Genomic DNA, 27,069 nt, shown 5'->3' on the forward strand with positions numbered 1-27,069 from the left:
ATTCTTTCTAATTGTTTTCTAAAGTGGGCTAGGGCTTGGCATGGGCAGGTCTTAGTGAGCAAAGATCGACTTGTGATCTTTGCAAAGTCGGAAAACCAGAGAGAAACGTGAGGGTTTCTAAGTGTTTTCAAAAGTGGGCTAGGGCTTGGCATGGGCAGGTCTTAGTGAGCAAAGATCGACTTGTGATCTTTGCCAAGTGGGAAAACAAGAGAGAAACGTGAAGGTTTCTGAGTGTTTTCAAAAGTGGGCTAGGGCTTGGCATGGGCAGGTCTTAGTAGCTATGAACGACTTGTGTTCATAGCAAAATGGGAAACAAGAGGGAAACGTGAGGGTTTCTAAGTGTTTCCGAAAGTGGGCTAAGGCTGGAGCATTGGCAGGTCTTAGTGACAAGATCTATTTGTGATCTTGGCCGGACGAACTGGGCTGTGAACAGTTTGTGTTCATGGCAAAGAGAGGTCCTTTGTATATTTTGTTATTAATACAAAGGTTGGGTTTTTTCCGTAAATGTTGGTGTTCATTTTATGTTGCTGCCGAATTTTGTGGGAAGCCAAACTTAATGAAAAGTTGGCTAAGTGTTGGAAAAGGCTGAGTAACTTGAGTGTCAGGTTGCTGTCGCGCGGTGTCAAGTTGGGCGCGAAATATTGGCCCAAAACGACCCCGTGACAACTGGTATCAGAGCTGAGACGGAATTACTTTGATACAACTAGTATTAAAGTGAAGCAGCGTGCTTAGCGGAACTTCTTTGATAGACGAGTATCGGAGCAGAGCAAGATTCATGGCAGTGTTATGACGATCAGTAGCAGACGGAATGTTGTTGTTTTGAGAACATGGCTTGTGACAAAATTGCTGAACTGCGCCAAGGGTGGAACAGTTCGTGAGAGCAAGAAGTGTCAAAGCGCGGGAAACTCTCTTGTGGAATGGAGCAACAAGGGCGTTGTCTGTCAACAACTCCTTGGGGCAGATCCATTAAGTCGGCTCGACGAGGACGTCGATTTCAAAGGGTGCGGGTGATTTGTCAGGACCCGATTCTTTGTCAATCAGACGTGGCGCGGCTATGGCAAGGATTGGGGCATGATGGCCTTGCTGTTGGCCTATGCGGGAGCAAAACGATCATGCGGGACAATGGACGAGAAACATTGTCATGAGAACAAGTATTGGCCAAGGTCTTGAGACAGGCAAGATGGACTTGGCAAAGGCTTGATGAGGCAGTACGGGCAAGTTTGGGCGGCATGAAGCGGCATGCGTGCCAAAGGCAAAGGTACGGGCAGTTCAAGTTGTGGGAGCGCCAAGTACAAGCTAAGCTAAATCACGGAGGCACGAAATGATGGCAAAGGGTTTCAATAGCTAAGGCAAAGCTATGTGAGACAAAAGACAAGCAATGGCACGGATGAAACAAGTGTTGACAAAGACTAGGCAGAAATGCGGCTAAGGCAATGTGCGGCCGATAGGTGTCGGGCGTGTGTGGTAAAATCATGGACAGCAGGTTGCGGACGAGACATTAGGCGCGGAGCAATGTCAGAATCAGCCAAGGCTGGGCGCAATGCCAGACTTGGGGCGTGCAATAGCTGACCAAGAAAAAGGGCACATGTAGTGCACATGCAAAAGCAGTGGGTCGTTGTATTTTTGTAATGACTTATATCCATGTCTGTTTAGTGCTTGTAGCTAATGTCATTTCGTGTAGGATAATGGCCTATGTAGTTGGGGGATGTCAACTACAAGATAAGATCAGATTTAGTAATGCTATGTGTAATGGCTTGGTTCAGTGGGAAGTGGGACCAGTGCTCCACCAATGGGCTAAGTGCTCCACCAGAAGAGCTGAGTGTTCCACTATGAAGGCTGAGTGCTCCACAAACAAAAATAAGTACTGGAGAGGGCCATTTCGTGGGCAAGTGCCCCATTAAATGGTTAAGTGCTTATCAGTGCTTTGACTGGGCAAAGCACAATGACGGAATTGCCCCTTTGTATGCTGTCCCTTAATATCTGCCAGTGGAAGCCCCTATATCTATATATATGGGGGCATTTCGTGAAGAGAAGGTATCTAGACCGTGAGGGTCTTAGATCCAAAGTGAAATCAAGACTGTAAGAGTCTTGTGAAGGAGGAGAGGGTCTTCAAGTGAAGAAGAGGGTCTCCAAGACGAAAATCAAGACTATAAGAGTCTTGTGCAGAAGGAGAGGGTCTTCAAATGAAGAAGAGGGTCTCCGAGACGAAGACGAAGACGAAGTGGTACTAAGGCTGGGCATGGGCAGGTCTTAGTGTGTTGAGATCGGCTTGTGATCTTGACTAAGTGGGCTATGAACGACTTGTGTTCATAGCAAAGAAACGGAAACAGATTAGGAAGGTGATTCTTTCTAAGTGTTTTCTAAAGTGGGCTAGGGCTTGGCATGGGCAGGTCTTAGTGAGCAAAGATCGACTTGTGATCTTTGCAAAGTCGGAAAACCAGAGAGAAACGTGAGGGTTTCTAAGTGTTTTCAAAAGTGGGCTAGGGCTTGGCATGGGCAGGTCTTAGTGAGCAAAGATCGACTTGTGATCTTTGCCAAGTGGGAAAACAAGAGAGAAACGTGTGGGTTTGTGAGTGTTTTCAAAAGTGGGCTAGGGCTTGGCATGGGCAGGTCTTAGTAGCTATGAACGACTTGTGTTCATAGCAAAATGGGAACCAAGAGGGAAACGTGAGGGTTTCTAAGTGTTTCCAAAAGTGGGCTAAGGCTGGAGCATTGGCAGGTCTTAGTGACAAGATCTATTTGTGATCTTGGCCGGAAGAAGTGGGCTGTGAACGGTTTGTGTTCATGGCAAAGAGAGGTCCTTTGTATATTTTGTTATTAATACAAAGGTTGGGTTTTTTCCGTAAATGTTGGTGTTCTCTTTATGTTGCTGCCGAATTTTGTGGGAAGCCAAACTTGATGAAAAGTTGGCTAAGTGTTGGAAAAGGCTGAGTAACTTGAATGTCAGGTTGCTGCCGCGCGGTGTCAAGTTGGGCGCGAAAAATTGGCCCAAAACGGCCCCGTGACACTTGGTGTTCCACACTCCGACTACTGTAGTTGACTAATTCTCTTACGTTTCAAGGTCATTAATTGCTGCCACATTCAGTGTAAGTCTTGCTAACGTACTACTAGTATGTTAGCAAGGTACCTAGTTTTGCTTTGACTAAAATATCCTTAACAACACACTAACAATATTCTAATGAGAGGGTCGATTATGTCTTTTCACAAATATCATTGTCAATTTTTGCTATCTGGAGCACGGCACAAATGCCTTCTTAAGATGTGTCCGATTGTTTTAGAGGATTTGTTTTTGGCAAGTTCTGAACACCATAACAGTAATTAGTGTTCAACAAGTTATAGCTTTCAGACATGGGTTGATATGAACATATTCTGAGACATGAAAACCAATAATGGAGTTGAAGCATCCCTCAATGATGTGAAAAGATTGATTTAATTGGCTGTAAGTAGTTTATGGTTACTGCTACCACTGAAGAATAAATTTGGTAGCTAAAGACTTAGATCCTCTAATGGGTAAACAGTTAGACACTTCGTTATTCATTTTTACACAGCTGACTGTGGTGCCGGCGATGGTGGAAGACGACGGTGCAATGTGTAGAGAATTGATATTAAAGGTTTTGAAGGAAACAAGGTTAAGGTTCTAGGAATTGGGAATTTCGCATAAGACCAGAAAGTCCATGTTTTAATGTGCTAGCTTAAAATATTAAGGTGATTTTAGTCAAAGCAAAATGGATATCTTGCTAACACACTACCTTCATCTTCATGTAGTATGTTAGCATATATATATATATATATATATAAAACTTTGTGTATGCATCAATGCATACACAAAGTCTTCTAACAACAACCGAGTCCTACATCCATTTGATGCTGCCTCCCTCATGGTCTCTAATTTTCGCAATGTGTAACATATAAAATGAATATTTCAACAGTATTATGAACTAGACACATGCACAAAGACATCTCCCATATAACTCGAGAAACATTAGTAACATCCAAGAAAAGTCCACATTCCCTACACACTCCATGAACAATAAAAAATCCGCTAGAATGAGCATGGAACCATACTAATACCACTAGAAAGAGTTCTAACCATCCATTAATAAGGGCACAACAGGGGCTAGCATAAGCAATTTGCATACCCTTAATCAGGTGCCTTTCTTTTTACAACTATGCCGCGACCCAAAATCCAACTATTCGTGATGGAACCTTATCCAACCCACTAGGTAAGCCAACTAATCGTCAATATAATCCAAATGAAATTAACAAGAAATCAGTGTTGAAGCGATTGAACATTTATACACTAACACAAGAACTGGTAGTATAAATAATGAGCTACAAAAATTAGATTTACAAAACTGATAAGAAATGATAAATATCTGTTTGGAATATACATAAATGAGAGCTATATACGGAAGGTAGGTACATCTTCAATGTCAGCTATCGACATACACATCAACATCAGCTCACAAATCTGCACGCAATGTGCAGAAGTGTAGTATGAGTACAACCGAGACCATGTACTCAATAAGCATCATAACTAACATCGACGAGGTAATAGAAGCAAGAATTATAAATGATACTTGCTATTACATGTTCAATTAAAAAATTCCAACAAGTATATATAAGAAATATGATCAAATCATGAAATCATAGATAAAACCACCTTGGTACTCACGTATTTTCTCAACGTACTCAGCTCAATCAACAATCGAGTATATAAAGAAGATATGAAAATAAATCAAGTAAATAGCTAATGAAATTGCAAGTGAAGAAGAAATGTAATAACCAATATCAACATATTGCGGCGCGTATCCTGATCCAAGTAGAAATCACATCATGGCTATCAGGACCATATTAGAATCTCGGTAATCGAACAAAATCCAATGAACAACTTTCCCATAGCTCACATTAGCAAAAATCCATCGGTTTCTCACAATCTGTGTGTACACCATCAAGAAAGAAACATGGGAGGGTGACCATAGGGGGATGAATCTGTATCCACATGCTAATAATATCAACCACACGGACAACTCACGTACTGAACGGATAACTCTGTATCCACATGCTAATAATATCCGTATCCACATGCTAATAATATCCGCATGGACAATTCACGTATTTTTCGGACAATTCATGTGCCAATAATCACAATCCGCCAGGTGAGGTCACATGCATAACAACACAATCCACCTGGCATAGTCACATGCATCCAGTCCAAATTATATCTCACAGAAGAAAATATACAAGAATATATATATATATATATATATATATATATATATATATATATATATATATGATCAATGAGTATCAGATTTCATGTTAATGGACCGATATAATGACATGCTAACGTGTATGCATGTGCAAAAGTGCTAGCATAACTCAAATCGACAGTTTCATCATAGAAATAGATTTTATCAATTCATTCGTGGAATTAGCCTCTATGTAACCTCAAATATAGATCAAATAGTTCACTACAAGGTGGCAAATATGAGAAACATTACAACATAAAGATTAACAATCAAATTAAGGCATGCCATAGTCTAAATACTACCCCAATCATGGATAAATACCCTGGTGCTAGCACGTGGGAACAAACCCCATACATATGCATACCCATAACACGTAGCTATCACAAATAACTCAGGCAACTAGTGCCTCAACCAAGTTTAGATAATATACATACCTCAAGCAAGCCAAAGAATACTCCAAAAATACCATCCCGCGCGAATCAACCTCGAAACGGCTTGAAACTAGACAAAAGCAACTCAAAACATTAAATAATGCCATAGGAAACAAACCCAAGCGATAAAGGTCAAATCTTTAATAAAAAATATAAAGTCAATAAAAAATTTAACCGAGGACCGCACCTCAGAACTTGACAAAGCGCACAAATTTTGACTACTCATTCGAATAAGAGTCCAACTATACTAATTTCACTCAAATTCGATGCTGAATCAATGTTCAAAACTGAATAATTCATTTTAGAAAAATTTAACCCCCCCCCCCCCAAATTTCTCTTTTAGTCATCAACCAAATGCAATTGAAGATGGAATCATGGAATATAATCAAAATCGAGTAGAAAATACTTACCCCAATTCATGATGTCAAAATCCTCTCCAAAATCGCCCAAAAACGAGCCCCAATTCTCAAGTTATGATAAAATTAACCAAAACCTCGATTTATAAACTTTTGCCCAGCTCTTTTGCATGTGTGAACAACATGTCGCTTCTGCGAAAAAACACTAAAGCCCCGACCTCTCGTACCTGAGGAAATCCCACTGGTTAAAAGAAACTCTCCACAAAATTTCAACACATATAACCCACTGGTAGAAAGAAACTCCCCACAAGAATATCATAAGAATCACACATCCGTAGACTACCTCACAGGTGATAATCCACATGCTTAGCCTTAAACTGGCATCTCTCTACGCCCTACCATGGTCACAACCGCTATGCAATTACTTAATCTTCCAGAGTTTGAACTCGTCAACAAGACATGAGAATCTACTTAATTCCACAAATGAACTACATAAAAGATCCCTCAAAACACTTAAAACTCAAGATTGTACAACACATCAACATAGAAATCGATCATTTGTATCCCTTTCACATCCCAAGCAAACTTTTATCGTGACTTCCTAACCATCTAAGCATAAACCTCTGTCATATAATACTCATTGTATAGCTATCCAACCACTCACTGAGCCATCAATCCTACTCTTTGGGACACTATCGGATATATAAATTCAAAAGTACATACTCATACAATAGAATCACCGAGCCCAAGTTACGTTCTGAACCTGGCCTCAAGTCCTGTACGCTGGTATATAACCACCACAACACCTAGAACATGTCTTTCACCTCATCCATGACATCACAAGACGTCAATGCACAGATGATAACTAGTGCTCTACATACTCACGAGTGAGTGAATGAGATTCAAGAGATACGCTTCATTTTATCACAACTTACCTATCTTTGAGAGGCCACATGACATATAGGAAAATTTTCCATATCTTAGAGTGTCATGTAACCTCTCGAAGATATGTATGGACGTCATCATACCGATCAACAATACTCTACAAGACATTTGCTTGTGACTCGTAGAACCTACGAATATAGAGCTCTGATACCAACTTGTCACGACCCAGAGTCCAACTAGCAGTGATTGCACCTAACCCAACCCGCTAGGTAAGCCAACTAATAGTCAACACAATCTAAATGAGATTAATAAGAAATCAGTGTTGAAGCGACTAAACGTTTATACACTAACTTAAGGATCCAAACTCAACAAAAATAACGAGCCACTAAGACTAGATTTTAAAAACAGGTATGAAATTATACATATGTTAGAAATATACATAAACAAATTTTAAAATCTAAAACTACCAAGGACAAGTGGTAGTTATATTTGGATGGTAGGTACATCTTCAATGCCAGCTCCCGCCATACATAACTACATTAGGTGCCAAATTTGCACGAAGGTGCAGAACTGTAGTATGAGTACAACCGACCACATGTACTCAATAATTTTCATAACTTATCTCGGCTAGATAATAGAAGCAAGAATTATAAATATTACTCGCTATCACCTGTTCAGTTCATAAATTTCAACAAGTATAAAACAAAAATATGATCAAATCGTGAAATCATAGATAAAACCACCTTGGTACTCACATATTTTCTCAATATATTCAGCTCAGTCAACAATCCAACATATGTAGAATATATGAAAATAAATCAGGTAAACAATCAAGGAAATTACAAGTAAAGAAGAAATACAATAACCAAATATCAATACGTTGCGGTGCGCAACCTGATCCAAATAGAAATTACATAACGTCTCTCAGGACTACATCAAAATCTTTGTAACCAAACCAAATCTAATAACCAGCTCACTTAGAGCTCACATCAACCAGAAACTCGTCGGTTTCTCACAATCCGCGTGTAAACCATCAAGAGAGAAACATGATAGGGTGACCCTAGAGGAATGGATCTGTATCCAGATGCTACATGGATAATTCAACATATTGTACAGACAACTCACGTGCTAATAATATCAAACACACGGACAACTCACATGCCGTAATATACGTATTCGGATCCGCATAGATAACTCACATGGTGTACGGACTGTGATAACCCGATAGGTTATTTTGAGTTCTAGACCTTATTTTCATGTTCTGAGACCTTGATTAGATTCATTTAGTATATCTCGATTTTCATGTGCAGTTTGTGTCTTTTTCCGAAAAGATTTTATGTGAAAAATTGAAGAAAACATAAGTTTTAGCTTTAAAAAATGACTTGAGTTGACTACGGATAACATTTGGTGTAAACAATCCTGGGTCAGTTTTTTGACGATCCCCATGGGTCCGTATCATAATTTTAGATTTGGGCGTATGCCCGAAATTTAATTCGGAAGTCCCTAGCTTGATTTGATGTTATTTTGTTGAAAACTAGCAATTTGAAGGTCTAAAGATTTTTGAGGTTTGATCGTAGGTTGACTTTATGGATACCGGCTTCACATTTTGGTTTCGGAATTTGATATAGGTTCATTTTAATATTTTAAACTTGTCTGCAAAATTTGGTGCAAAACTGAGTTGATTTGATAGGATTCGGACGATCGGTTATGAATTTGGAAGTTCTTGAGTTTCTTTGAAACTCTCATGCATTTTGCTGTCTGATTCGTAGTTCTATGCATTATTTTGGGGTTTTGATCATGCGAGTGAGATCATATGTCATTATTATACTTATGTGCATGTTTTGTTTGGAACTCGAGGGGCTCGGGTGAGTTTCGCATACGCTACGAGTCATTTTTGGACTTAGAGTTGGAGGCTTAGCTATTCTGTTGTTATCTGGTGTTTGTGCTTCGCGATCGCGAAACGAAAATGGGGTTGGGGAGGAATTTCTTCATCGCGAACGTGAGGAGCTGATCACAAACGTGAAGTAGTGGGGGGGGGGGGGTTACCCTTCACGAACGCGACCTTCCTCTTACGAACGCGTAGGGTTTGGGGGGTCGTGGGGCTGGGGTAGGGGGTCTGTCAGGCATTCTACTCGAACGCAGGCCTAGCTCGTGAACAGAAAGGCTGGGGGGAGTAAGCTTCCGCAAACGTGAAGAGTGTATCTCAAACTTCTAAGGCCTTTGGTCGCTGCTACTTCGCAATCGCGTCAAGTCCTTCGCGAACGCGAAGAAGACTTGACACCAGTGATTTAAAAACATCCCAAAATCGGATTTCTTCTAATTTTTCATCATTTTCAAGTTTGAGCTCGGCCTAGATGCGATTTTGAAGAGATTTTTTTATCCCAACTTCAAAGGTTAGTGGATTTTAACTTGTTTCCTTACATTTTCATAACCACCCATTGATTTTTAACATTTAATCTATGCTTTTTATGGTAGAAATTAGGAATTAAGGTAGAAATTGGAGATTTTGAGATATTTAGATTTAGACTTCAAATTGAGATCGGATTTCGAAACTAATCACATAACCGGCCCCGATGGTGAATGGGTAATTGGGTTTTTGTATGAATCTCAAGTTTTGACCAAGCGGCCAAGATATTGACTTTTATTGACTTTTTCCAAATTCATTAAATATTGAATCTTTTTCACTCGTGGGTAGTTTATAAAGCTTATATAAATTATTTGAACTATATTTGGTTAGATTTGATTGGTTTGGAGGCTAATTCTAGAGGAAAAGCCGCAGTTGAGCATGGATTTAGTTGTGGGGTGAGGTAAGTATCATGGTTAACCTTGACTTGAGGGATAGGACTTGTTGGTGTATTTGCTACGTATTTTATGTGTGGGGACAACGTATATATGAGGTGACGATTACTTATGTGTTGTCATTATGTTAAAGCATGCGGGTAAAATTTATTTCTTTATATTATGTAATTTCATTAATTTTGTTATCCATGCTTAGGTTATATTATTACTTCTTTTAATTATTTGAAGGATTTGAAGGATTCACGGCTTGAAGGGACAATAGGCATGATTTCATGGTCGATTTGTGACCTTGCACAAATTTTGCAAGATTTTGAGGATTGATGTGGTTGCAGGCTACAGAGAATAGATAGGAAAAGGGAACGGGGGCGGCTGGATCAAAGAGAAAATGATTTAGGGTTTTACGGTAACCAAGCCCGTCTCTAGGGTTAAGGTTGAAGGGAATGATCTGGGCTGCTAGATCTGTTGATCAACGACCCTGATAATTCGAGGATTAAAAGTTTAAAAAGGAGAAAATATTTTAGCTATTTGATCCATGTGTTTCAATGGCTGAGATTAGATCTGGGCGACACTAAAATTAAAGGAAAATAAAGATAAATTGTGGGCAATTGATCTAATGGATTAACGACTCAAATGTGTGTGTGTTTCTTATGTGAGGGGTGGAGACGGTGATGGGCGAATTTTGATTGGCTTAAAGAGAGTAGCATGGATTGCCAACCTGGATGGGGTGGGGGGGGGGGGGGATTTGGAATGGGTCAGATGAGGGGTTGGGCCCATGTATTGGGATAATTCTAATTAAAAGATAGCTGATTTGTATTTTAAGAGTGCAATTGTAATTATAGCCTTTTAGCCTTTGACCTCTTTAAAAATTAGTTTAATTAAACATAATTAATTTCAATAAAATGTAATAGAAATTATAATCATCAAATACACTACTAATTACTGTAATTAATTAATTATTAAAAAACCATATTTTCCAATTTATGACATTTTCGAATTATTTGAAATAGTAGGCTAATTAACTAAAATTAAGGAATAACTTATTAAATTAATTGTAAAACTTATGCAATGAGTATAAAAGTTATTTTAATAGTCTAAAATAGTAAGAGTAATATATTTTATAATTGTGATTATAAATTATTAATTTCGATGGTATTAATTACTTAATTTATATAAAAATATGTAATATAGATTAGAAAATATTTTGAACATATTTATTGCAAATCCTTAAATAAATTTTAAAAAAGAGGGTCAAAATTAGTCTCCAACAACCTCTTACCCCACCGGTAGGATGGAGGGAATTTTCGGAGGCATTTCTGTAACATTATTTTCCTATTGAGCTCTAGTTAAGCAAGATAGATTCTTACGCTTGAAGCAGGGTAACATGGGTGTTCGAGAGTACAACATTCAATTCAAGTATGATCCTTTGGTTGTGGCCGAGATGAGTGATAGAGTACATCGATTCGTGGGTGGTCTGCGATCACATTTTATTAATGAAAGAACCACGGATTCTCGGAGTCCAAATATGGACATTGCTCGCATTCAAGCCTACGCGCAGAGCTCGGAGGATCAAAGAAGGAAACATCGAGCTACTCGAGAGCATGATCAGGGCCAACATAAAAGATCCTAGTCGACATATGATATGGGTGAATCTCAAGGTGAGTATAGATTTTCGTCTTCCCGTCACCCATCTTATCCGGTGGCTCAAGTAGCGAAACAGTCTCAAAGTTAGCGTCATAATCAGCTCACTCATTCCGGTCAAGGTCAGAGTCCATGAGAACAGAGCTCACAATATAGTGGAGACCTTAGTAAAATGAGGCCCACAATGCCGCATTGTGGCCTATGCTGTAGGAATCATTTTGGCATTTACCGCCAGGTTTCAGACATGTGCTATTCTTGTGGGCAGCCCAGTCATATTATGGTTTTTTGCCCAGTGAGGAATGTGGGTAACATGATGCCGCCAATGGTATTTGTATCATTTAGTGATCATCAACGCACCCTCACGAGCAAGGCTTGCAACCATCGGCAGGAATGGGTAGAGGTAGAGGTGGAACGTCTAACTCGGGTGGATAACATAACAATATTTATGCATTATCGAGGAGACTGAACCTAGAGTCATCATCGGATGTGGTTTCAGGTATACTATATGTATTCTCCGTTAATATGTACGCTTTTATCGTATATTTCTCCATTTGTTGCTAGTAAATGTGGTAAAATGCCCGAATTATTACATCAGTCATTTGAAGTGTCTGTGCCCTCATGTGAATCTGTGATAGTTAGGCAAGTTTATCGAGGTTGACATGTGATGATTCATGACCGTCATAACTTAATTGATTTAAATGAATTCGAGATGATGGTATTTGACGTCATTATGGGGATGGACTGGTTGGCTTCGTGCTATGCTAACTGGATTGTTGGGCGAAAGTTGTTTGCTTTAATTTTCCAGAAAAAACCCATTATTGATTTGAAGAGTGATGTTGCAGCTCTAAGAGGGAAGTTTATTTCTTACCTTAAGGCTCAGAAGATAATTGTGAAGGGGTGTATCTATCACTTGGTGCGAGTGCAGGATGTAGAGGCAAATCCTCCCACCCTCTGGTCGGTTTCGGTTGTTAGTAAATTTCCGGATGTGTGTCCTGATGAGCTATCGGGTGTCCCTCCCTCCCAGAGAGAGAGAGAGAGAGAGAGAGAGAGAGAGAGAGAGAGAGAGAGAGAGAGAGAGAGAGAGAGATCGAGTTTGCCATTGATGTTCCACAATGCACAACCAATATCTATTCCTCCGTTCCACAATTGGTCTCAAATGATCAACGGCCCATAACAATCCCTCTTTTTAATTAACCAAGCTCTCATTCCCACACTACCAGCTGCCTATGTACTCTGTCGAACCTTCTCCTCTCTTCTGTAAACCATAGCCTAGTCCCAATCTGATAATCACATGAAAAGCTTCCATAATTCATTTCCTTTCTTGCACACACGGAGACGCTTACCATCTCTTAAACGTTACAAGTATTTGGTACTCGATTATTTATGGAAACTAAGTCAATGGTGTTTGTTCAACTTTGATTCTATATTATCTTCATATTTATGACCTGATACACTCACTACCAGGACCTATGGGTCCGATTCAGTGAGATTTTTACTATTTTCTGTTCTCCATTTCAAACTAGGGTTCGTCTGACTCCTCTTAAATTGATTCTAATCGATTTTGCATGCTATTCTTTCCCCTTTTTATGTTTAATTGATTGTTTTTCCTTGTTTGTGTATTTTATTTTGCTACTATATAAACCCTTCCCTTAATTCCCTAAAAGGGAACTTGGTCACTGAAATTTACCACTATTACTCTATTATTCTCTCATTCTATATTGTTCTGAAATTTGGCTGTTGGCCGGGTGAAAGCCAAGGCCACCGAAATCCGGCTAGTTGATCCTTTCTTAGTGCGAGCACTGTCCGGGGTTCATCCGAAACCCTTGGAAACTCCGAATCATTAAGATTATTTTGGGTTACGCTGCTTTCTATTGACGTTTGTACCGTTGAGACTGTTCTACATGTTTATTTGTTTGTCAATTGATAGCTGGTAAGTTCTTTGACCTTAACAGTTCATCCTCTTTCGTTTGTGCTCTTATTCAATATATTTATGCTACTGAGACTTTTGTGAATCAATATGTTCCTATGCCATCTATGTTTGCAACCTTATTGGCTCTAAAGCTGTTTTGTGACTCTGAACGCTTTTCTCGCATTTGAACTTGTCTACAATTCCCAGCTCTGACATCTGATAATACAAGCAGGAACCTGCCTTGTAGACTTGTCAGTATTTTATGTGATCTTGTCTATGTGCTTGGCTAGAACCGTTGTTAGTTACAACTTTAGGAGTTAAGTGAGATAAGTTATTTAAATTAAACCTGCGAGTGGTCTGCCATCTGCAAGGTTAAGTTTTGCATCCATTTGGCTAAGTAAGTTAATCATTAGGCCTGGTGTTGGGCCATATGTGTTGTTGGATGTGGGTACTGGATTCAGAAAGATTATGTTGTCCTTATGAGCCTGAGATTTTGGTCTCTTGGTTGGTAAGGTTGCTGAATGCCCTAGAAATTCGCTGGGTTATTTTATAGTGGGCGTGTACCGTTTGATGGAAGCCCGTACTTGTTTCAATCTATATTTCTGTTATATTTGGCTTGCATTATTCCATTTGGGCTGTAATAACTTACAGTAATGAATAATTGGGGATATAGTGAATACAGGAATGGATGTGCTTTGTTCTTGCATAAAGGGTAGAAAATATGACTATTGGGTCTGTGTGTTCTATTCGTTGTTTTATTCAACATGTCTTATTTATTATTTCATGCACTAAAAGAAATCATGTCTCTAGGAATCGTAAATGTCACGACCCAAACCGATGGGCCGCGACGGGCACCTAGTACCTTATTCAACCGAGTACCAATATAGCATATATTCTTATCATAATTTCATTGGCAAATGGGCCAAACGGGCCATCATGGGCTAACCAGAATGAACATGGGGGAGTACTCCATATAGGACGACCCAACCTGATATAAAAACTTACACGTGTGACATACTGGCCTATAAGGCCAACATGATCATTTGTAATCTCAAAAAATAGGCCGACAAGGCCATACAATCTTCATATACCTGACATCTGTCTACAAGCCTCAAAGAGTACATAAATATCATAAAGGTCGGGACTGAGCCCCGACATATCAATCAATATGTGTCCTAATTATACTGACCAAATAAGAAACTCCGGAGCAAATGGAGAGCACCAACATCTTCCACTGAGCTGATAGCCTACTTGGAGAACTCTCAACCTCTCTATCAGGACCTGCGGACATGAAACGCAGCGTCCCCAGGAAAACGGGACGTCAGTGCAAATAATGTACCGAGTATGAAAGGAATGGAAATCAGTAAATAATAGACATGAGAGAAACATGGAGTAAAAGACTCGACATGTAAGTCTTCATAGCTCTGTGAATCATTTCATTTTTATAATGTCATGCATATGCGTATAAATATCATACCATACATAGGTATATGCGTTCATAACATCATCAAGCCTCTGAGGGCATCCCATCATATCATTTCGGCCACTGTGGGTAAATCATCAACGTATACTAGCTGATCAGGTGGTGGTGCATATATAACACCATAACCTTTTCTCATATCCCATATACATATAATATATATGTACATAACGCTATCTGGTCATGGGTCAATGTGCATGTATAAATACATGAAATGCATAAGAAATATGTTAATAAGATTTTCTCGAAATGTCATAAAAATAATATGCATGTCAGATAAATTTTATCAAATACATATTTTTCTGAGACCAATGAACAGAAAATATAATAATAATTCACATGGGGAATCAAGAATATAGACACCCCTAATATTTCAATGAATAGAGTCATTTATGAAAATTGTGCATTTGCTCGTTTCGTTTGTATCATATTGATCATGCCAAAAAGAAAGAAGGGATAGCCTTAACATACCTGGAGTAGGAAAAATAATCTGTATGATGTTCTTGGAAAAGGTTGCACCGTACTCCTTTAGAACCGCAAAATCCCGTTGCTATTATGCAGTATAATTTTGTTTGAAAATTTGTTGAAGATCGTACTTGGCAGATGTAGAACAAATCCATTTTGGTGAATTTGATCACACTTTCCTTACGGAAGAAACAACGTTTCCATTCCATGATGAATTAAAGTCCATTCCTAGAACATACACCTCCATTCTTCCATAATAATAATGTAGTAAATAATGATGTAGGAAGATTGGCTTAAGGCTTTTGGTTGTGGGTCCCACTTTAGGGGATGACTAAGCCACAACTATTCTCTTAAAATGCCACTTTGCAACACACTTTAAGAGTCATTTGATTGACTTCAAGTTGCTGCCACGTTAGTTGTTCAATTCTTATCCAATATTATCTTAATTAATTCCTTAATTAATTTGCTAATCCCTTGTTAATCAATAATTACCCAATTATTCATATAATTAGGAATTATCTCAAATTACTTAAAATATTAATTACCTTTAACACACTTTATACCCCTTCCTATTATAGTCATGTGGTACCTTGTATGACACTAGTCCATAAATACGGGGTATTATAGCTTAGACCATATTTTACCTCAAAATATCAACTTTGACAAAACTCATTTTCTTTGATTTGCTTACTCTCGCATCTTCACGAATTTACTTGTCATTTGTTTTAAATAACATAATACTTATAACCTCAAAAATAATCTTATCCTCGAGCTTATATCAATTTACTCATAGTGTACTTTTATGTATGAAAACATGGGGTATAACAGTACACATCTCACCTAATTTGTCTAATACTTGTACACTATCTTAATCATGCTATTAATCGTCATACTTGTGTTTAGACACCATGCCTATAGGATGTATATGTTTTTTCTAGCTCTCATGCCTATAGGACTTCAGATGGTTAATCAAATTGCTTTTATTTTTGGTGTATTGTCCATCTAGATATCATAATTATATGACACTAATCTCTTAATCAACTGCTCCCGCCGTTTTATTACACTTACACATAGATAGCATGCCTATAGGAATAAGTATGATAAAAGTGAACTTAAATACCCTATTAGAAATCTCATATACTGTTATTCGCCTAGAAGGCATACCCATAAAATCAAATGCTGGTACCTCCCAGGTTTTAATAGCCTTTACCGCCCATTGCGTAAACAACTTCGAAATCATGTCTATAGGCTTGTAATACCCGTAACCTACAAGCTAGATAACTTAGAACAACGACACTTCCTGTGCGACACAAGAAGTCCGTCAACTAGAAATCCTGCCTATAGGAATTTTACATTGATTGCTGAGTAGTTAATCACATAGAAACTATTCTTATAATCCTGGAACAATTTAACATACCAAACTTTCTTATCTATAGTTGTCCATTTAAATAATCTGAACATCGCTAGTAAAGCGATAATTGTCTGCCTAATTGACGACGTGCATTCGTGTCTATATGAGGAGGTGAATTTAAGCCTTTGGTGTTGATTACGTATAGTCCTACTTGTTTTGAATGCGCGATTAATTTTATCATTTTGATCAACCTAGGTAAAGTCTATAATCATCCAAATAGAGGTCCAAAGCCTCCTGGACCATAGGTACTAGACGACTAGTACACGCAAAGTGTACGGTTTAGAATTAAATTAGAGCGCCTTTAGGTAACGACTTCAACATAGTAATTGGGTAGCATGAGATGATAGTCTGTGCCTGCTGAATAATATGAGTAACTCCTTACCTTAAGGGAGTTACGAAGTATTATTTATATTGCACGGGGTAATCCTTTAGGCTAAAAAAACTTAGGACCCCCCATTTTCTTTATATACTTGTTATTCGCACTTTGTCATCTAACATAGATTAATGTAGTTGTAACCTTGTAATCATTTGTACCAACTCTCATATGTTATGATAAGACTCTTCGACTTCTACGTTTTTCTTTTTTTATTCTATCATCTAGCCTAATCTTATAATCTACATAGTTTAAAGTTCGACCGAAACCCACAGTTGTAGACCTCGAAGAGTGCCTAACACCTTTTCTTCGAGGTAATTTGATCCCTTACCCGATCTTTGGTGACGTGAAATAGTCAAATAGATTTATTTGCAAATAGGTTCCCTAACGCACCTTAAAAAGCGTTAGGTGATGACTCTTTTCTTTTAATATCCACTTAAAAAGGGTTGTCACACATCAAAACCCGCTTTTGCGAGAAAATAGGACGCGACAATCAGTATAAGTCATTAGAGCTTACAAGATACAACCTAATTGTTCTATGTTCAAAGAAACAAAAGCGCGAACAATAAACATAAAAATGGGTCTTAAGTTTTTTAGCCTAAAGGATCACCCCATGCAACATAAATAATACTTCGAAACTCCCTTAGGGTAGGGGTTGCTCATATTATTCAGCGGGCATAGACTATCATCTCATGCTACCCAATTACTATGTTAAAGTTGTTTGCCTAAAGCGTTCTAGTTCAATTCTAAACTGTGTCCAATGTGTGCACTACCCGTCCCATGCCTATGGTCTAGGAGGCTTTGGATATATTATTTGGGTGATTTTATACTTTACTTAGGGTTCTCAAAGGATAAAACTAGGTGCACATTCAAAATATGTAGGACTACACATAAAGACATGAATGACTCAAGTTAGCCTCCACACATAAGCAACAAAGGCACGTTGGCAGATTTCGCATTATGGAGTAGGAAGTTTCATAATCAAGTTATATTAGAGTCATTAAGTCCTAATATACATGGTCTCTAAGTTATTTGTGCCATAAGGAAGTGAAAGCCATTAGAAAACTTGGAACTATTCGTGTTTGAACCTACAGTCATGCTTTCTATTCGAGTAGCATTATCTCATAGGCATGTTCTATAATAGTTGATATTTGAACACAATTTTATCATGCTTATTCCTATAGGCATGTTATCTAGAAAGGTAGTGTAATAAGAACAACAAAATTAGTCGATTATTTAATCAATTAAAGACCTATATACATGGTATCTAGTTGAGTATTAGCAAAGGCATGTATCCGTGCGATCCTATAGGCATGTTATCTAATAATCATATTTCAATTCCACAACTAAGCAAATAGTTATTGATGTTTGATTCTTATAGGCATGTTGTCTAATAGTGCACATAAGTAGACATGGGAGCAAGTAAAGCATTTACTCAAACAAACATGCTTTTAATAATGTACGGGGATTAAGCAGGTGAAGTGTTCGAGTTCCTATAGGCATGATTTCTATTAGTACGTAGAATTAAGGCACGTCAAACAAATAGAAAACAAATCAAATAAGCCATATGGACATGTTTTCTACCCATTTAAGCGAAAATTAAAGTATACCCGCTTCCCCCATTTCACTAACTCCTTAACTGTTTGTTTACGAATTATTATAGACCCAATAAAAGAAAAATAAGCTCAAACATTACAAAACTGAAATGACAACGGGTCCAACGAATAGTGTAGGCCCAAGAAGAGATAACCCAGTACTGTCTGGGCCTTCAACATGCTTGTCCTTTACACGACTAGCAGATTCGAACCCAAATTCAACTCAAACATCAGAATATATCAAATGCATAGCTCAGGCCCACACATGAACCCATATCAAGCCCAGATAGAAGTCCTACTTACTCAGCATTTTTCAGATTAACAATCTAACTTCATAAACTTACGAACGACACATGACAATCACTTAAATGATTCTGGAACCTACTGAGAGCAGCTCCAAAGAAGGCAGGATTTACAGGAAAAACATATTTTGCATTTTAAAAGCAAGAGTGACGGGACTGATTAAGAAAAGAACACGAGAACTAATAAAATCAGTAGGACTTAATCTCAACACAGTAAGTTTGACATGGCAAACTAACAATATAGGTTCAATCATTCAGCAGGTAATAGCATGCTGAGCATAAATACACCACTAGGAGAGTTGAGGAGACATACAACTTAGAGTTAACAGGGTAAGTGTACTTGATACATACAAGATGAACATTCCAAGCTTTCCAGAGTAAGTTTAGAGTAGAGCATGATCCATAACTAGTCCAAAATATATTTTAAAGCTAAGAATCTAAGTCATTAAGGTCTGATATAGTCATAGTCAGAGAATGGAAATTACACATAGTAAATAAGAAAGCAGGCATCATCTAGAATAGTCAATAAGAATCCTAATCATGTTGAGTATAACACAAAGATTTCCAAGTCCAAAGATATCATGTTAGGAAGACACATCAACTTGAGCTAAAATAGAACAGACCAACTCCATAACTTAAGCCAGTCAACCATGCATATTAATAGAAACTAAATGTATTGGGATTCAACTAGAAGCCTAGGCAATACTAAAGAGTGAATGATTGACCAAATACCACATTAAAGTTCTCCATAACAAAGCCACATGTTAAAGCATTGCGATAGCAATAGGGTTCATGTAGATAAAGAAAATAGTAGATCCCACATAAAGGATTCAGTAGAGAGGGACTTATTAAAGAAAATTCTGGGCAGGCAGTAATTCCCTGGGAGCTTCAGTGCAAGTATTCAAATTGAGACATGAAAAGGATACAATATTAAATAGTCAATGTATGAAATTAAGCATACAAAAACATAACAACTTCAAACAAGTATCACAACCAGAAATATTCTAAATTGGCTACACTGGTTGAACGTATGCTAACTTATACAAGTTCAGATGAAGGATTACAGGAAAACTCAAAGCAAAGGTTGGCACAGTATCATTTTGGGTTTGAAAAGCCCACATAACATAGTTATTCAGAAGCATGAACACAAACAAGGAAGAAACATAACTGCGAGAGTTTAAAAACTTACCAATTTACAAATTTAACAACAAATAGAGAAGAATCACCAAATTCTAGTAGCAAAGTGATAACAATAACAAGAATTCCAATCCCCTAGTGTGTCAGAGTTCACAGGAGCTTCGAATGAGACCCGAGCAGTGCTCGCACTTAGGAGGAAGTTAGAGAAGATTCTGTTGACCTCGACTTACAGCCATCCAAGAGCTTAATTTTTAGAATAGTTTTAGAGTGAGTAAGAGTGAGAAAGTGGTAGCAATAACGGTAATTAAGTCTCAAAGAGGGGAAACGGGAAAGGGGATTTATATAGTAGTAAAAATTAACACACAAATAAGGAAATACAGTCAATAAATTATAAACAAGGAAAGAAGAACATGCAAAAAAATATTTAGAATGGGATTAGGAGAAGAAACCAGGTAAACCCTAATTTGACAAGGATCAGAAATTGGCCGGAGATCTCGGTGTATCGGACCCTCAGAGCCTTACTGTGAACGTATATAGATGAAATATCATCCAAATCTTGAAGAGTGAAACCGATTTTCCTTTATTCAAAGATTGGTACTTGCCAAAAATAGGCAAGTACTAAGTAACACCATAGTCGTATAAGAAAAAACGAAGCAGGACACATAGGTAGGTGAATCATAGAAGGAATCCATAACTTGATCGGATCAGAGAAGATTAGGAAAGAGGCGGCTAGGGTTTCTAAAGAAGGGAGAGGGAGAGTGTTTAGGGGCGGTCGTCTTGGAGAAATGGGTATTAGGGTTTGGGGTTGTGTATTTTAAAGGGATGGAGTGATCGTGGGCCGTTGATCTTGAGAGATCAACGACCGGGATTTTAAAAATAGGCAGGGCGGGTCAACAAGAGCGGATCACGATTTAATGAATGGGTGTTTGGTTTAGGTTGGTAAGATGTGGGAGGATGTGGCTTAATGGTTTGGGCCAGCTTTGGTCCGTAAATTGTTCCAAATTGGGCTATAATTTAAATACATGAAATTAATAAAAAATTATTTGTAAAAAACGATTTAATAACTAATAAATTTTATATTTATGCAATAAAATGCTTAAAAATAATAGCTTAACATAATAAACATATAAAAATGCTATTTTAGCATAAATAACATAATAAATGCAATCATGTATAGAATATAGGCTATTATTGTAAATAGTATATATAAAATAAAAAAATACAAATTGAAATGACCCGACTGGTCGTTTTGAGTGTATTAGCCCTGATCCCCTATTTACTATTTTTCATGTATCTGTTTTTGCTTATGTGACTTGCCGGGAGGTCTTGTTTTTGGTTTCGGAGTGTTTTGGGACACATAGTCTAGAAAACGAAAGCTTAAGTCTTAAAATTTTGACCGCAGTCGGAAGTGTGTGAAGACGACTCCATAATGGAGTTTCGTCGGTTCCGTTAACTTCGTTCAGTGATTTTGGACTTAGGAGCGCGTCCGGACTGTGAATTTGAAGTTTGTAGCTAATTTAGGCTTGAAATGGCGAAACTCGGATTCTTGGGAAGTTTAACCGGGGGGTTGACTTTTTGATATCGAGGTCGGATTCCGATTCCGTTAGTTAGAATAGGTCTGTAATGTTGAATATGACTTGTATGCAAAATTCGAGGTCAATCGGATGTGGTTTGGTAGGTTTCAATATTGTTTGCGGAATTCAGAAGTTCTTTAGGCTTGAATCCGGGTGTAATCAGTGTTTTGATGTTGTTTTGAGTGATTCGACTAGCTTTATATTAGGTTATATGACTTGTTGGCATGTTTGGTTGAGGTCCCGGGGGCCTCGGGGGGGGGGGGTTGAGAGGTTTCAGACTTGGTTTGGATTTGAAAGGAGGTGTTGAAGTGCTACTGTTGCTGGTGTAATCGTACCTGAGAAGTGGGAACCGCAGGTGCGAGCTCGCAGAAGCGGGGATGGGACCGCAGAAGCGGCCAAGGTGGAGTTGAGCAGAAGCCGCAGGTGCGAAGATTGTCTCGCACCTACGATGGTCGCAAAAGTGGGCAGCTGGGCACATGTGCGAGTTATAGCCGCATACGCGATAGGTTTCAGCACCTGCGATAGGCGCAGATGCGGTCTAGAAGCCGTAGGAGCGGAAGCTGGGATTTTAAGTGGAATCCGCACATGCGATGGATTTTCCGCAAGTGCGGTGTCTCAGGTGCGACAGTAGGTTCGCAAATGCGAAAAGTCTAAGCAGAAGGTTTAAAAAAGCAAGGGTTCGCGATTTTAGTCTTATTTCACCATTTGAGACTCGGACTTAGGCGATTTTGGAGAAGATTTTCGAGGGGATTATTGAGGTAAGCTTCTTGGACTCGTTTTTGAAGCGAAATTTGGGGGTTTAGGGCTTGAGATTTGGAGAGTGAATTTTGGGGATTTGGAGGACCAAATGATGTCGGATATTGATGAATTTAGTATGGTTAGACTCGTGAGTGAATGGGCTTTCGGGTTTTGTGACTTTTGTTGGATTTTGAGACGTGGGTCGGGAGCCGGGTTTGAGCCTATTTCGGATTTTGGCTTATAATTTCGTGTTTTTCTTGTGGAATTGATTCTTTTAGCTTATATTAATTATGTCGTACTTCTTGTGGCTAGATTCAGGGCATTTTGGATATTGATTCGAGGGGTAAGGGCATTGCAGAGTAGGATTTTGCGCGGTTTGAGGTAAGTAACAATTTTAAATCTGGTCCTAAGGGTATGAAACCCCAGATTTTGTTATGATATGACTATGTTAGAGGTGACACACATGTTAGGTGACGGGCGTGTGGGCGTGCACCGTGGGGGATTGTGACTTGGTCCGTCCCATGAGACTATAAAGTCGAATAGACTATTGCTAATTACTTGTTCTCTCTGTGTTATAGAAATTTGACTGCAAATCAGGTTAGAAATCATGCTTAGGCTATGTGATAGTACTGTTGGGAACAGCGGAGGTCGCGTACTTGTTGAATTATTTGCTAATTGTTGTCTTGTACTCAGTCATGGTTTTACTTGCGCATCATATCTCAGTCTCTTCTTGATTCTTGTTGATACACTATGTTATTTTGTTTGAGCTGATCTTTATGATTTCTGAGAGCCCGAGAGACTAGAGAGGTTGGTGATTGAGTTAGGGCCTGAGTGTCGAGTTGTGAGCTATAGGTATATATATGGATCAGGTTGCACGCCACACCGAGCCTGAGGGCTGTATGCATATGGATCGGATTGCACGCCGCAACGAGCCTTAAGGCTGTATATATATATATATATATATATATATATATATATATATATATATATATATATATATATATATATATATATGAATTGAGTTGCATGCCGCAACGAGCCTAATGGCTATTTATATATTATGGGATCGGGCTGCACGCCGCAGCGATATAGCGCTTGGGATGAAGGAGCCCCTCCGGAGTCTGCACACCCCTAGTGAGAGTAGGTACCTATTGAGTGTGAGTACTGAGGGCTGAGAGCCGAGTGATTGAGTTGTTGTGACGAGTTGAGTGATTGTTGCCCTGAGAGGTTGTACTTGCTTTTTCATTTGTTGGTGTACTTAGTTGCTATCTGTCATTGTCGTGAATTTTTTGAAAGATTCTATATTCGGATTTACCTGCACTGTAACTATATAAAACTGATTTGATTTGAACTACCGGATTTGAAAGCATATTTATTCTTTGCTGGAATTATTGAAAATGAATTGTATTTGTATAGCTCGTCACTACCTTCTCAGTTCCTTATTTATTGCTATTACTTGCTGAGTTGGTTGTACTCATGCTACACCCTGCACTTCATGTACAGATCCAGGTGTGTTTGATCGCAGAAGTCGTTGAGTTCGTACGCGATCGAGTAATGGAGACTACGAGGTAGTTGTCGGCGTCCGCAGACCTTGTCTCTCCTTCTATGTTTTCCTTCTTTTCTGTATTGATACTTAGACACTGTTTTATTAGACTGGATATCTAGATGCTCGTGACTCCGATTTTCCGCACTTATATTTGTTTTTTTAGGATTTTACCCCCGTGTTATGAAAAACTCCGATTATTTTAAATGTCTTAGTTCATTTCTGTTAAATTTTGAAAGTGTTTTGGAAAGGTCGGCTTGGCTAGTATCACGATAGGCGCCATCACGACGAGTTAGATTTTGGGTCGTGACACAAATATAATCGTGTAAAAAGAGATAAAATATTATAAAATGCAATAGGGTATAGAATGATAAATTGGATAATTAAATCACGTTAAAAATAATTTAAAGATATAATTAATCAATATTTAAGCATATTAATATGCGAGAAAATCAAATTTACAACATTAAAAATTATATAAAATACTTATATGACCCTTATATGTTGGGTAATATGCAAAATAATATTTTGAAAGTATATGGAATACTTTATAAAATATGAGGGAAATATTAGGTATCAACAAGGCCCCCTTCCCCCTGCTAAGCTCACAATTGCGAACCTGGTGTTCGCAAATGTGATACCTGAGGCATCAGACACCAGATTTTTCATTTTTAGTCCAAAACCTTCTGAAACATGTTTGAAACTCATCTGAACCCTCGGGGATCCACACCAAATATCCACACAAATCTAGAAACATCATACGAACTCGTTCGCTCAATTAAAATACAAAAATAACATCTAAAACTATGAACCGAACACTAAAACCTATAAGTTTCAAAATAAATTTCAAGAATCTCTAGAATTGCAACTAAACATCTGAATCATTTCAATTTAACTCCAAATGATACCAATTTTTTAGGACAAGTTCTAAATAACATAACAAACATATTCCATGTCTCAAAATCAAATTCCGAGCTCGATAGTTAAAAGTCAACCAATGATCAAACTTTTCAACTTCAAATTGTCAAATTTTGGCAAAACAACACAAATCAACCCACGGACTTCCGAATTAATTCCGAGCATACGTCCAAGTCTAAAATCACGATAGTAAATTATCGGAGCCATCAAATCACTGTCCCGGTGTCGTTTTCACAAAAAGTCAAAGTTTGGTCAACATTTCTAACTTAAGGTTCCAAGTCAAGAACAAAAGGGTCTAAAATAATACAAAATCTTTCCTGAACGAAATTAATCAATCTCGTAAATCATAAAATCATAAACACACATGTGCGAATCATCAAATGGATGCATTACATAAAATGACCGATCGGGTCGTTACACCAGGTTAAGCTTGTGTATTTCAATTTCTTATGTTATGCCGTTGATTTACGCATGTTATTCGTTTTACATACTCAATACATCTTTCGTACTGACACCCATTTTCTTTGGGCATTGTGTTCATGTCTACAGGTACAGATAGACCTGGTGATGTCTCGGAGTAGCTGTTCAGAGGTCAATAGGTATCGAAGGGCATGTTCCAGTTATTTTGGGTACGATGGGGCCCTGACCCGACTATGTTGTATACATGTATTATATTTTGACACTCTTAGAGGCTTGCAAATTAGACTGGTAATTGGTTATATGTAAAAGATTGTTGTGACTCTGATGGCAACAGATGTATATGTTTATGTTTAAATATATCAATGCTTAAGCCCCTTCCATGGTGAGAAGTGTACATTTTAAATCCTGGTACTATTACTTGGAGGCCTTATTGTCCCATATTCTATGTTAAAAGGGCTAAGCATGGACGTCGGTTCGCACGGGTCTTCGGGTGTTGTGTGCCGATCGCACCTACCAAGGTTGGAGTGTGACCGTTTTTCGGTTAAGGAAAATCTCTCCTAAATTGATTTGATTTTCTTATTTGTTTCCAACTCATCATCAACTTTTTCTTTCCATGCAAGTTTTTCCTTATTTGTAGAAATCCATTCGAACACGGATTCTTCCAGCTAAGATCCTTCCTTGTTGCGCACGAGCATGCCTTCTTCCGTAATCCAACTTGCACACATATTCTTCTTTTCTGTGTCCGATTAGCTTTTTGCGTCAGTCTGTTGTGAACCTAGTTCTTTTGTCATCTCCATATCATATATGCACGCCAATTTAGTAGCATAATATCATTTAATTTCCATGATACCTTGTTCTTTTAAAACAGTTGATCCTAGTTTATGAATTATCAAAACATATCAATGCTCAGTTCAACAATTTACAAGTTACATTTTGAATGTAATTATAATAACTGAATGACATGCTATTCTCAATAGCACGTAGAACATTGGAGAGTATAACTGTCCTCTGTTAGTTACAAAATATTCAGCATTGACTAAATAATTACACCTTAACAAACAATTCAAATGGTATACCTAATCGAATTTCCAAGTTTTTTTCTAAAGAGGTCAAACTTAAGTGCAAAATCCAAGAATAATTAATGCGGTCTCACAATATTTTTTTCAAGTATATTTTTCTCAAAAGTGTTTCTCGGAAGAAACTATTTTTTTTTCTATTTCTCCAAAATTGCTTCTGTTTCTACTTAAAAGCATTTTTTTTTCTTCTAAAAGCTTGGCCAAACACTTCAACTTTGAAAAAAAAATATTATTTTTTTTGAAAAAAGTGCTTCTCAACTTGGGGAGTTCTTGGAGGGAGGGAGTCGAGAGTCTATCGGAAACAGCCTCTCTACCCCAGGATAGTAGTAAGGTCTGCGTACACACTACACTCCTCATACCCCACTAGTGGGATTATAGTGAATTGATGTTGTTGTTGCTTCTCAACTTAGAGAAGCTTGGCCAAATAGGCTATTAATCAATGAAGCTTTATATTGTTGAATATAATGTTATATTTTGTTAGTTAATAAATTACTGATGAATGAACATTTCTTTTAATTAATTTATATTTTTGAAAGAGGATTTTTATTATTCTATATATTTGATTTGTCATAGTTCTAAACGATTTACATCAAAGAATCATACAATTTAGAGCGATTGATTTTGTGGTTTATTACAAAAGAAAGATTTATGTTGAATCTCTCAAGGGATCTTTATGTCAAATTTCTACTTTTAAATGTAGAAAAGATTCACAAGGTACGTTTTAATCCAATTATAATATGTATGTGACCTGCAATTTTTGATAGCAC

The sequence above is a fragment of the Nicotiana tomentosiformis genome, chromosome 2 (assembly GCF_000390325.3).
Source record: "Nicotiana tomentosiformis chromosome 2, ASM39032v3, whole genome shotgun sequence".
In the NCBI taxonomy this organism is placed as follows: Eukaryota; Viridiplantae; Streptophyta; class Magnoliopsida; order Solanales; family Solanaceae; genus Nicotiana; species Nicotiana tomentosiformis.